At 40.6% G+C, this 12,199-nt stretch overlaps 1 protein-coding gene across 4 annotated transcripts in view; it reads left to right on the top strand.

Moving 5' to 3' along the window:
- wasf1 (WASP family member 1) overlaps positions 1-12,199 on the top strand; it is an 84,916-nt gene that overhangs the window by 37,336 nt on the left and 35,381 nt on the right. The window lies entirely within an intron of this gene.

Below are 12,199 nucleotides of genomic sequence, written 5' to 3'. Positions count from 1 at the left end.
AATGACTTGTTTCTTTAGGTTTTCTTTCTTTCTTTTTTTTTTTTTTTTAAATTTACCAACATGTTCTCATCTCAAGTCATCACATATTGCCACTTTGCAATGGACTTCAGCATCTTTGTATTGTGCTTTAGGTATCCTTTTGCATCTGCTCTTTACTTTCCGGGATACCACTAATGTGATGTCAAGCACAAGCACATGGTGGGATTACACTGCATGAGGTTATGTGTAGGCAACACAAGCACACGGCAACCAACACCAGGATGTCGATAAATGCACATGCTTGCACAGATAGTTAGGATTAGGCAAAAGAGGCACATAGTAAAGTGTAGATTAAAAAAATAAAATAAAATATATCACACTCACACTCAACACTGGACACCCGCATGAAAGTCCGGGGTTTGTTGGGTTTGTTGGATCCATATACAGGCCCTCCTGCCAGCCCTACATCTTATCTCTTCACTCCTTTATTGTAAATCTGTATCTATTATTATGTTTTTATATTTTGTTGCTCTGTAAAGCACTTTGAATTCCCCAGTTGTATGAAATGTGCCATACAAATAAAGCTGTCTTGCTTTGCCTGTATGCATCCTCACACTCCTTATATTACGTCATTACCGGCAGCGTTTCAACCTGACGCCGTCCCACTGTGAAGCATGTGGACACAACAGGTTCCGGTCACATTCTTAAAGGACAGGCCCTGTCTATGTGCCTTCCAGCCATCCAACAGTGTATAATAACACTTTGAACGGTTATGTCTGACTGCGTTCTCACCTGACGCTGTCCAGCAACATATCAAAAGCTTACACCACAAGCACTGTCAAAGCAGCAGCATTTGACAACTTTAGAATAAGAATGGACTGTATTCTCCGTACAGCAAACACCTCCTCCCTACCTCTCACCAGAGTACTCTGCTCTGTCCAATCGGCATGTAGAACAAGAGTCACTTGTAGGGTTTAGTTTTAGTTCATTACATTGGAAACTGATGCAGCATGGAGGTCGCCCAGTTGATTTCCAAAGCCTGAACAATTGCCAGCAGGATAATAGTTCAGTTGTTTCCCATTCTTCTAAATCTTTCCTTAATGTTTACATCTGAAAACCTGGTGAGCTAGCAGATAGCTTGCAAGATTCAGCAGGAGGAGAGTTTACAGACTGGTGAGTTTCCTCATCCCAATGAGTAATTCACAGCCACATGCACCACCAAAACTTGCAAAATAGTTGCAAAAAATAAATCCAGCACAACTTAGCACAAATAAAGCAGAGCTGACAGAGGCAAGTGGAAGCATCTGTACTTTTGTCATGCCATGTTCATTTCCTCCTTCTTCTCTTTCCTCTTTTCCCCCCCACCACTCTTCCTCCTTGCCCCGTCTACACACTGTAGCTATCCTCATTGAATAATTGTGTTTGATCTAATTGTGGAAGTCTGTTGTGCAGCTGCTAAGTGAGTCAATTTTATCCTTCAGAGGTTGAAGGGCAGAGACACAATGACGCACTCTTCCTCTCACGAATACAAGGCTCACGATCCTCCACGGCAGAGGATGAGATATTAGCATCTATCTTATTAGATACACATCTGCTGATTTGTACACAAAATAAAGCCAGTTTTTGTATCATTTTGGCCTTCATAGTCATGCAACGTTTCTGCATTTGGACACAGATTATGAGTCTGATACATACGTGCATGTGGTCCTTGGTTTTTATCTCTCTTCATAAACAAGCCTGACTTTCCCCCTTCAGCCTGAAGTACTGGCATGGGAGACAGTGGATAAGGATCAGCTCAGTTGCAGTTTAAGTGTGTGTGTGTGTGTGTGTGTGTGTGGGGTCGGAGTTGGAGGGAAGGAGGAGTGTAAGAAAGATGGAAGGATAGAGGGATGGGCACATAATACAGGGCACTGCAGCAAAAGCAGTGGAGTGGAAAAGGATTGTACCGCAGAGTTTTCTGGGCCAGGTTGAAACGGCCCTCCTCTGCAGGTTGCAGAGATTTCCCACTCAGATCAACTCCTCCACATGCACTTATAACAAAATGAAGTTGTCTTGCAAATGTATAAACCAGCGCTCTACTTTCACATTATTCATTAAAAGTTTGTAGAATCAAATCACTATCAAAGCAAAGTGGCGTTATGCGTGGTGACTTCAAGGAGACATGTCAGATGCAGTGTGACAGAAAGATGGACAGTTGTGGGAGGAGCTCAGCCAGGGGGGTCGTTTCCCGTAAATGCCACCCTTCGTCCCCACCCCCCACCCTGTCCTTACCCTCTCACTCTCATACACACGCATTTGAAAGTGTATGCTTTTAGCACAAAGTGTATGACTCGCCTTGTAATTGTCTGTGTGGGTCTGTGGTCAGCATTAGAGGAGGAGTGAAGGAGAGGGGAACGAGTGCAGGCACGGATGGGACCATAAATCAGGACTGTGGAGGGATAAGAAAGGAGGAGGATGGGGGTCGGGTAGAATGAGAGCAGAGCACACAATAAATATTTTTCAGATACTGTTTACAAAACCTCTCACAAGCCTCTCTGAAGTTCTTTAAAACCCGTAATGACAGAAGAAAATTTGATGATCAACTGACAGTTTACACGTGAAAATGGATTCTGATTTACAGCTTTGGTGTAGTTATTATGTATTATATTAGCTGTTTATAGTGATGGATGATGCATAGAATGTATATTAATATAATACTAATAGTATAATAATATAATATAATATATAGTTAGTATTGTGGTATTGTTGTTTACATGTATTTTAATATTCATTGTCACATGTTTGAAAATAAAATTCATGGTTATAACATCAGAGTTTAGTTTGTAAAATATACTGTATTATGATTTAGTGCATCAAGGTCCTACATTTTTAAAAATGTGTGTTCACATCAATGCCATCAGAGCCGAAGGGGATAAATACCCACGACTAGTGCAGAGTCATTTGACCCGGGTGTGAATGTTGATTATATACATTCACATTGCATTAAAAAGCGAGATGTTAGCGGGTGTTTGAGGTTTTTTTGTGCAGTGGGAATGAGGCTCTACAGAGGTTATAAAGTTCAGATGGCTGCCATTTGAACTGCTCGTGCACCACTGCATAATTATATAAAGTGGTTAAGTGTAAAATCAAACCAAACAAAATCCTCTAAAACATCCCTGAGATTTCCAATGCTCACACTTGAAGACTATACTCTAATGCTCTATTTGGACACTGTATTGAAAAGTGCCCATTCTATATATTATATGAGTAAGGTAGTTACAGTTAAAGGGTTAGCGTGTAAGATATAGGGGGATTTAATGGCATTTAGCTGTGAGTATTTGCTGATTGCAAACAGCTGACTTCCTTGTTCATTGTTATGTTGTTTTTTTTTTGGAGACAGATTATCTACAGAGGTCTCTTCCTCTCTGAAATAAATAGCCAGGTGATTTAAAACAGCTAAAAACACTGAATAAAGCAGTTTCACATTAAAGTTCAGTGTTTCTCTGATGCTGTTTGGCATGTCAGAGATGGGTCGCTTGCCCAGCACCTGCCAATGTGTGTTAACCTTAATTCTCAAAAAATATACTTCATATTTGATATTCCATTCCTGCCAATAACACTGTAAATCCTGCACACTGAACCTTTAAAATACAAACAAATCAAATTCTCCAAATAGAAATAAACCTAACTTTTTTACACCCAAGAACTAAATTTAAATGTACCTTCACAGTTAAGACACATTGTAAGGTGATGAATGGCAGTCACAAACCTTGAATCTCTGTACACGAGACAAGCACTTTGTGCAGCTTAGGCCACATACACAGATACAACACAGCAGTAGACCAGAAATAGGATTCAAACATGACGCAGACAGACGCACTAAAGTGAATGATGTTTTATAAAAGCAAACGGACACAGAGTGTGGACGACATGAACGATGTTTAGCTGAAGGTCGGGGAGATGTGGGAAGAGACGTGGCCGGAGTGATGTATGCAGTGTCATTGGTTGTGCAGCGGTTGAGGTCAAAAGTGGTTTATCACACATGGATTTATGCATGTTCAATCTGAAACACATGCACCTTGCCCGCATCCCTTTAAAGGGTATCATCCCCCATGGTGCCCTTTAGGCCTCCATTCCCTCCCCTCTCCTCCTGACCGCTAACATCACCCCCTCGTCTTTGTTGTCCACCCCAGCCCACTCTCGTCTCTCTGATTGATCTCCCTCCATCTTGCATGGATGCTATTTGTGTGCTGTCAGGCTCTCTTCCCCCTATCACTCCAGCCAGCCAAACTAATGGCCTGTATCCCCTATTTAATGGCACCGTTACATCACTGCACTGGCTGCAGGCCATTACGGAGGGCCACAAAGCCACCGTGAGTCCCTCTGGGCTCTAACTGTTTCTTTATGTACTCCAGAGTCTCTCTCTGCTTCTGCTTCTCTCTTGCTTTCTCTATTAGTCCCTCTGTGACTCTGTATTCCGTGAGAGGTTTCTTCTTCTATTGCCAATTTTATTTTCTTCTCTTTGTGTCTCTCATCTTGATCTTTCATTATTTACATCGCTCTGTTCTTCACGTCTACAATTTATTAATCCTGTTTGACTCTTGTTTTCTCTAGCACACCTCTTCTCATCTCCTCTTTATCACTTTATCTTTCTGTCTCTACCTATTAAGTTCTATTCACGTCACCTTTGCTGGTGAGACTTTTATAACATGCAGCAAAGCTTTACCTGTATATAATAGGTATATTATAAAACCAGGGCCAAAGTCTCTCCTTTTCTCTGAAAGTCCTATATTTAGTTATTTAGTATTTTTTTCCCCTCTTTGACTGGAAAGATTGCAGTCTGGTGGTACGATGAGTCATTTGCTTTCAGGCATTTAGAATTTCAAATGTCGGGTTTACAGATGTGTACACATCCCAGAAAAAAAGTGTGTTCAGATGAGATTCAGTCTTTTAATACACTCTCTTTTTGTACATGTTATAGTTGTGTACTAAACCCATTTTACGGAAAGGGTTAGATGAAAAGAGTGGAGTGCAAACTGCGTTCTTTGAGTTCTGCGGTCTACACATTAAGAACAGATTCAGCAAAAAAAAAAAAATTGCAAATACAGTAAAGTTCAGATTGTATTAAAGGAGTTCTTTAACCCCAGACAACCATATGTATAACAGTTATTCATCCTGTGTTACCTTGAATTTGTGAAGAAAACTTTTTTTTCTTGCATGCCTCCAGCAAATGAAGAATCCAGAAACTGAGAAAATTCTTGATGAATTGAAGTCATAGTTGACTTTAACATCAGAAAAACCTTGTCAAAACATCTATTTAAGAACTCTCACACAACTTGTGCAGTATAATCTAGGTCTCATTTATACAGTTATTCTCAAGCACACGTCCCTTTCAGACTGGGAACTGAACTAAAAGCAAAACCCATCTACGCGTTCTTAAAATCCAGACTCCATTTACAAAAACAGTAATTTTATGACACTGAACACAGGAGCTGCTGGTCTACCACTACCTTCATCGGTTAAGTGTGTGATTCTGTTACTTTGCTGATTCCGAATTAATCTTTTAAAACACCAAAGTCACACAATAACATAAACACACAAACTAATCAAGGCAGCAGTGGACTAGCAGCTCTCGTGTCCAGTGAGGTAAAATTACAGTTTTTGTCAATGGAATCTGGCCTTTAAGAGAATAGATAGATGTTTCACTTTCAGTTCAGTTTTCCATTGGAAAGCAGACAATAGACAATATGACTTATAGTTAGGTGAGAGTCTGTAAACACATGTTTTGATGTAGTTGTTAAACACAGAGCCAGTTTACTCCAATTCATCAAGAATGTTCTCCTTTTTTTGATTTTTAATTCACTGTGGACGCAAGTGAGAAAAACAGTTTAAAATTCAAAGTAACATGGGGTGAGGAATTAATATGCAAATAATCTTTTGGGAGAAGTATCCTTTAAGTCAAGTGCCATGAATGAAATGTTCCATGACATGTATGGATGTGCCTCATTGGAGGGCAAAACAGAACAGAACAGAACAGACTGTTGTACCTTCGAACACCTGTAAGTGATCAAGTGTGCATGGCGTGTAGAAGAACAGAGCAGTCAAAAACTTTGGCATGCACTCGCATTGTGTTCACTCTTGCAGGTTTACATGTAAACCAATGTGATCCAGGAGGAGTTCAGTAACCACACACTGTGCTCTGATGTCAGTTTTACAAAAAATAATGACAGGAGAATATTGGTTTTCTTATAGCTTTTGAAAGCGTTTGATGACTGGTTATTACATATATTGGTTGTACATGACTCCCCTATTTCCCACGGCAATAACTCAGCACTCAGCCTCGTTCGATTAAAAACAATAAAATATATGATTGGTTAAAACTGCACAAAAAATATGACAGTATATGTCATTTTTATATCGCAATATCACCTTATCATCTTATATCACCTCTAGATTCAGTTACATTATGGTAGTTATCGCTTCAATATCTCTGAGTGTTTAAGCAATGATGCAAATCAATGAACTGAAGTATTTTATGGCAAGAATGGATTTCTTTGCCAGTTTTGTACAAAACTGCTTAAGTACCCAGATTAGTAAGGACTTTAATTTCTTGGATTTGATTAAAAAGTGGCATTTAGGCTCTGGCTATATGTCTTTCTGGACCACTTGGACTTGGGCATATGACAAAACGTACGTCATGCAGACCCTGTAATTATGCAGAAAGTATAATTTGCACTTATGATAGAAACGCTGCAATAAAAGTTTACTGAAGTCAAAGCCAAAAGAAGATGCATTCAGCTGATCTACTCACTACTTAGTACACAGTCTGCCCTTCTCACTTTGTCACAATCTGGTTTACCCACAACAAAGGGTAACAATGTGTATTCTCACACTGTGCACAACACCAGTGATTTACAAAGTTTGTCAATGCAAGAGAGAGAACATTCAGAAGGGAAGGAAGAGTAAAAAATGAAAGAGAGGGCAAACAATAAACAAGCTTACAAGAGAAAGGATGGAGCAAAAATTGAGCCTGGGAGAGGAAAGAGTGATTCAAGGCTGCAGGAGAAATATGGAGCAACATTTGCATTGAAGTGCTACAGAAGAGAGAGCCGTGTCTGCATGCTAACAGACAGCTTGGCCTGTGCCTTTTCTTATCTTCAGTGGCTGTGTGTAGGACTGCGTGAAAGAGGGGATGAAGAGGGGGAAAACATCATTTCCCTGAAACTTTAAGGGAAAGCTGAAGGAGTGTGTGTGTGTGTGTGTGTGCGCACGCGCGTGCGTGTGAGTGTGTGCAACTGTGAGTGTGTGAGACAAGAACTTCTTCACCTTTCTTTGGTTGAGGGTGTTTCAGCTAGATGCTATCTATCTAAGAGAAAGATAGGAGAGAGAGAGATAAACTATCCACCGCCAGCTTACAGATAAGAAGCTTCACAGGCTCAGATCAGAGGCTGCTGCTGCACCTGGCGCTGCTCGACCCGATGCACACACACACACACTCACAGGAAACCTCTCACTAACTCTTTCACTCACAAATGCTTACACTCACATTTTTCTCATTAGCTCGATGTCTTCTCTAAATGGGCGTAATTGGTAGTTCAACTGAATAAGTGACATTTTGTAATTAGGATGTAGAACATCATGCTAAGATATCCATCTGTGTGAGTGTGTGACTGATCCTGTGTGTGTGCGTGTGTGTGTGTGTGCCTTCTGTGTTTCTGCCCACATTGATTAGTGCAGTGTGCCTCTCTCAGTGCTCAGTGTTGCTTGGCAGAGGTTTACAGCCACCTCACTCTGCATCACATTCATCCTGACAAGCACCTCTGCGCTGCCTTTCTCTTGTTAGTTGCTTTCTCACATACTTGTAACACCATCTGACAGCCCTCCGCTCTCCCTAAATGCATCGGGGCAGCGGGACGCAGTGCTCCTGCTTAACATACAGCACTCAGCAACACCAGTTTGGCATTTGCCGGTTAGCTAGTGGTCACGTCTGGATGTTAAGTGTCTACAGTCCACTCAAGATGCATTTCCAACATTCACTCTGACCTTCCTGTGGGGAAGGAGGCAAAAAGTGAAATGACCTTCAGGGATCACTTAAGCATCACTTTAATGTCGATATCTCCTGTCTCACATCTTCATCTCTTGCCCTCTCTAATCTTTACATCTTGAAAAAAAAAATCTACTTCTTAGATCTCACCATTACTGCTACTTATCCCTGGCATTTCTCTCCTGTCATCGCTGTGGGCAGTGTGTGTAATTGTCGTGCCACTGTGGCTGTGGCTTTGATTTTTTTCCTCCTTGTTATCATTAATTACCTCTTAAGTTGCTGATCAGGGAAATGAAATTCGTTCTGTTGTTCTCTTTGATACAAGCATGAGTAAAAATGTCATTCTTGGATCTGGAAATGGTGTTTGTAGCATTACACTTGAGAGCATTTCAAGAATCTGGGTGATAATGTTGGGTTAGACAAGAGGCAGAAGTGCTGCAAAGTGCTCTATAACCTGGAAGTCAGGCTTTTCTTTTCTATGTTAATTTAATAAATGCTTGGGCAGTGTCTGTTTATTCATACCTTTATACCTTCCTGGAATTTCACCAGGGTATATGGTCTGTAATGGTATCGGTGTGCTGTACTAAATATGTCTGTTTTACTCTATCTTTCCTGTTCCTGTTTCGAAATAAAAGTCCTTTGACAGCATTTCTGTTCACAAAAAACCCTCAGTTGTTGACATAAGGCAAGAAAGTTAAGTTTGAAACATTTGCAGGACCCTGTTGTTGACAATGAAGTAGCTTTCACGGCTAGTATGTGCTTTTAATTCTGGAAATACAGTAGTTATATCAAAAGGCAGCTCTGCAGCAGCTCTGCAGCAGCTCTGCAGCAGCTCTGCAACAACAAACACTGCCAATGTGAGCACACACTGCTCATGCATGCAGTGTGGCCTGGCCATAACCTCCATGGCACATGCGCACTGCATGCAAAACATCCTGCAAAAGGTAGCAGTACCACAAATCTGTTCACTCACTTAAAATGACCCCCAGTGTGGTGCAGTGCTGTAGTCAAGCCACTTTATAAAAGACAGTCAAACAAGCTCGCAGATTGTTTTGCATTACATGGTTATGATAGACATGATGATAAAGGCATGTAAGAACTGACTTCAAAATAAGAGCAAACTTGCAGTGAAAATGACATGGCAATTTCATCCCTCAGTCAGTGTGAGACTTTTATAAAGGTATACTATTGAGTAATTATCAGCTACTGTCTGCAAACTGTATCTCCAGCAAATGTGAAAGCAAAAGCCAACCACTTGGTCTTTCCTATAGATATATTTGCATTTTTTGGCACTGTGTCCATGATTTTTGTAGCTTTTTCAAGCAACTGTGCACAGGAATGTCCCAAATACAGCAAATTAAAGCCTATTCCCACTGCATTAAAAAAAAAACAAATGGGCAACACCCACTAACATCTGGCTTTTTAATGCAGTGGGAATGTGTACAATCGGCATTCACACCGAGGTCAAATGACTCTGCAGTAGTTATGGGTATTTATCGCCTTCGGCTCAGATTGGCATTGATGGGAACATAACACCTGGGTGAACGCACTAATTTCAGCTCCTTAACCAGCGAGATGCAGTGATGCAACACCACTAATCACCATCTGTCTCCACCAGAGCAGTTAAAACATTGCTCAAAATTAGTCTGCACTGAGTTGGAAAGAAAGACTGAATAAATAAGAGATATATAGAGAGAAGTAATCACAGTTAAGTTTTCACGGTCCGCTGTCTATGCTGCTTTCTACTGTTTACCTCCGGCCTGTCCTAGATGTCAAGCAGGCACACCAAAACCGTCCACACACACATACTCGTGGTGCTGCTGAGTTGTGTATAGAGCTCTGCTCTCCATGCAAAGGGAAAGGAATCTATAGCCAATTTTTAGCAGGTTTACCCATGTTTAAAAAACCTGCATACACACACTGAATTTGGTGGGAAAGAGGTATGAGAAGAAATGTCTTTAGTAGTCTTTGTAGATAAATACACAGTCACACACTTTTCAAGTGTCAAAAGTTATGAATATAGGGTTTACTTATTTATGAGTCTGTGGATTTTTTAGGAAAATCCTGCATACTTTTTCTTTAATACCATATAATTTTCATTCATTTATTTTCATTTTTATCAATATACAGAACAAGCTTATACTTTAGTTAGCTTGTACACCACACAAAGATGAAAGGAAGCATTTTTTTTCCCAACCGCATATAATTTCTCTCTTTTCACCTCATTTAAAAAGCCCAATAATTGTGATGGCATTATAAAGAGACTTCGAACACTAAGCTGCTATATGTTGCTGCATTTTGCAATGGTATGTAGTGATATAACTTAACAATGTAATGGCTAAAGCCAGGTAGACAACAAGGTCTTCTTCTCCCTGCTCCTTTTCAGTCATGAAATGACATGTACTGCAGTTGTTTTGAATGTAAATCTGATTGTTGTGCATTAACATAAGCAAATCAAATTAAAAAAGTGAATGAATTAATGCATGTAAGGTCAAAGACAAGACTCGGCAATAGCTTATTAATATGTGCACGCCACAGAACTACAGAACTACAGAAATGTGAATTACTTAAAGTTACTATAAATCGCCCTCACTGTTCTACTCCGTCAAAATGATCAATGGCCTTCAGATACTCAGATACAGATACTCTGAAATGAGACGAAATGAGAAAATATTGAGTTAATGTGACCTTTGTATACAGTATTTGTCTGTGTGTGTTTTCTGTTTAAATGCTACAGTTTCTCCTTTGTGTTGTCATACGAAGCTTAATCGACCCTTTGGCTCTTCTCCAGTTACTGCACTTCTCTCACGAGACACTTCAATCATGAATTTCTGTTTTTCTCTGAGAATTTTGTGTTTTTATGAGTTTTTCCTATCTCTCTCACTCTCCTTCACCACTCCTTCCTATTTATTTGCACGCGTCTGTGTTAGTTTTATCATCTCTCCATCTGCCTCTCCCTCCACTCTGCAATACCACCACCCTCCCTCGCCATTTACTTGGTCTGTATTTCATGTGAATGTTTCCTATATGTCAACTCCCGCCCTATGTTTTACTGTTAGTGCCTCTTCACTCTGTCTCTGTCGGGCCCGCATTTCCATCAGCCCGCCGCTGTTTTTATTATCTCCCTCTTGCATTCTCCGGCCTCCTCTCTCTCTCCCAGAGTGTTACTTACAAAACCTTGGCTCGCTGATGGTGTTTGTTAATAATGATCCTTCAGTGCCTCAGGTGGCTGGCCCTTCACTACACTGTCTGTGGAAGTCATTACCCAGCTGCACTGCTGCAATGAGGAAGATCAGATTGGTGTAGTTTGTTCTTCACACAATAAACTGGCTTTACTTGTCTCATTTTATTAAGACAAGCTTTCAATAACAGTCTAGATAACTCAGTTGTTCTATTTGTTTGGCTTAAGAGATCGACTTTCTGTGCTGGGTTATTGTTCCGTATTTGATTTCACTTTGTTGTGTGTGTGTGGTACAGTACAAAGGCTAATAACGATGGACTGGAGCAATACTTTTTTTTTATATGCCACGTGACTTTTTCAGTCTTCTGGGCTGCAGTAAAGTGTATCTATTTGTCACTCCTTCATGTATAATTCAGATCTGGTTGCAACGCTCTGGATTCCTTTCCAAGACTGGCCGTTTTCTACTGGGCCCGCGCAGATTGAGGGTTAGCATAAGTGTGGTTGTGTTTCATCTTCTCCTCAACAATCTCTCCAACCTGTTCTTGTGAAAGCTTCAGCTGTGCAGCATCGATTTTGCTCCGTTATTCTTTTGCCCACTGAAAATGTCAGCTGTTCCTGTGTGAAAGAAGAGCCTTTGACAGACGACCTTAGCCTAGCTTAGATTAGTCATTGTGTGTGGGTTTCCTTTGAATTAGGACAACAATGTTGCATTAGCTCAAAGGTGGATGAATAGTGGTTTCTTATAGATTCTGTGCTCTATAACGTTGATTTTGATGGTTTAAGTGATGTCAACATTATTTTGATGATGATAATGATAATGATAAGATGGACCCTAAAGGTACTTCTGGTACCTTTAGAGAGACAAAGGGCTGTATTTTAAGGCCCAAAAACAACCAAACTAGTGGTGACAGGCCAGACTGCTGCATTGCTTCACGTCACCTTTGTCTCGGCCCAAAAGTTGACTAGACTTCAGCAAACAGACAAGTGGGATGGATGTTCTGCTCCTGCATGAGAGG

The sequence above is a fragment of the Plectropomus leopardus genome, chromosome 16, assembly GCF_008729295.1.
Source record: "Plectropomus leopardus isolate mb chromosome 16, YSFRI_Pleo_2.0, whole genome shotgun sequence".
NCBI lineage: Eukaryota > Metazoa > Chordata > Actinopteri > Perciformes > Serranidae > Plectropomus > Plectropomus leopardus.
This window is presented reverse-complemented; position numbering and strand designations above follow the sequence as displayed.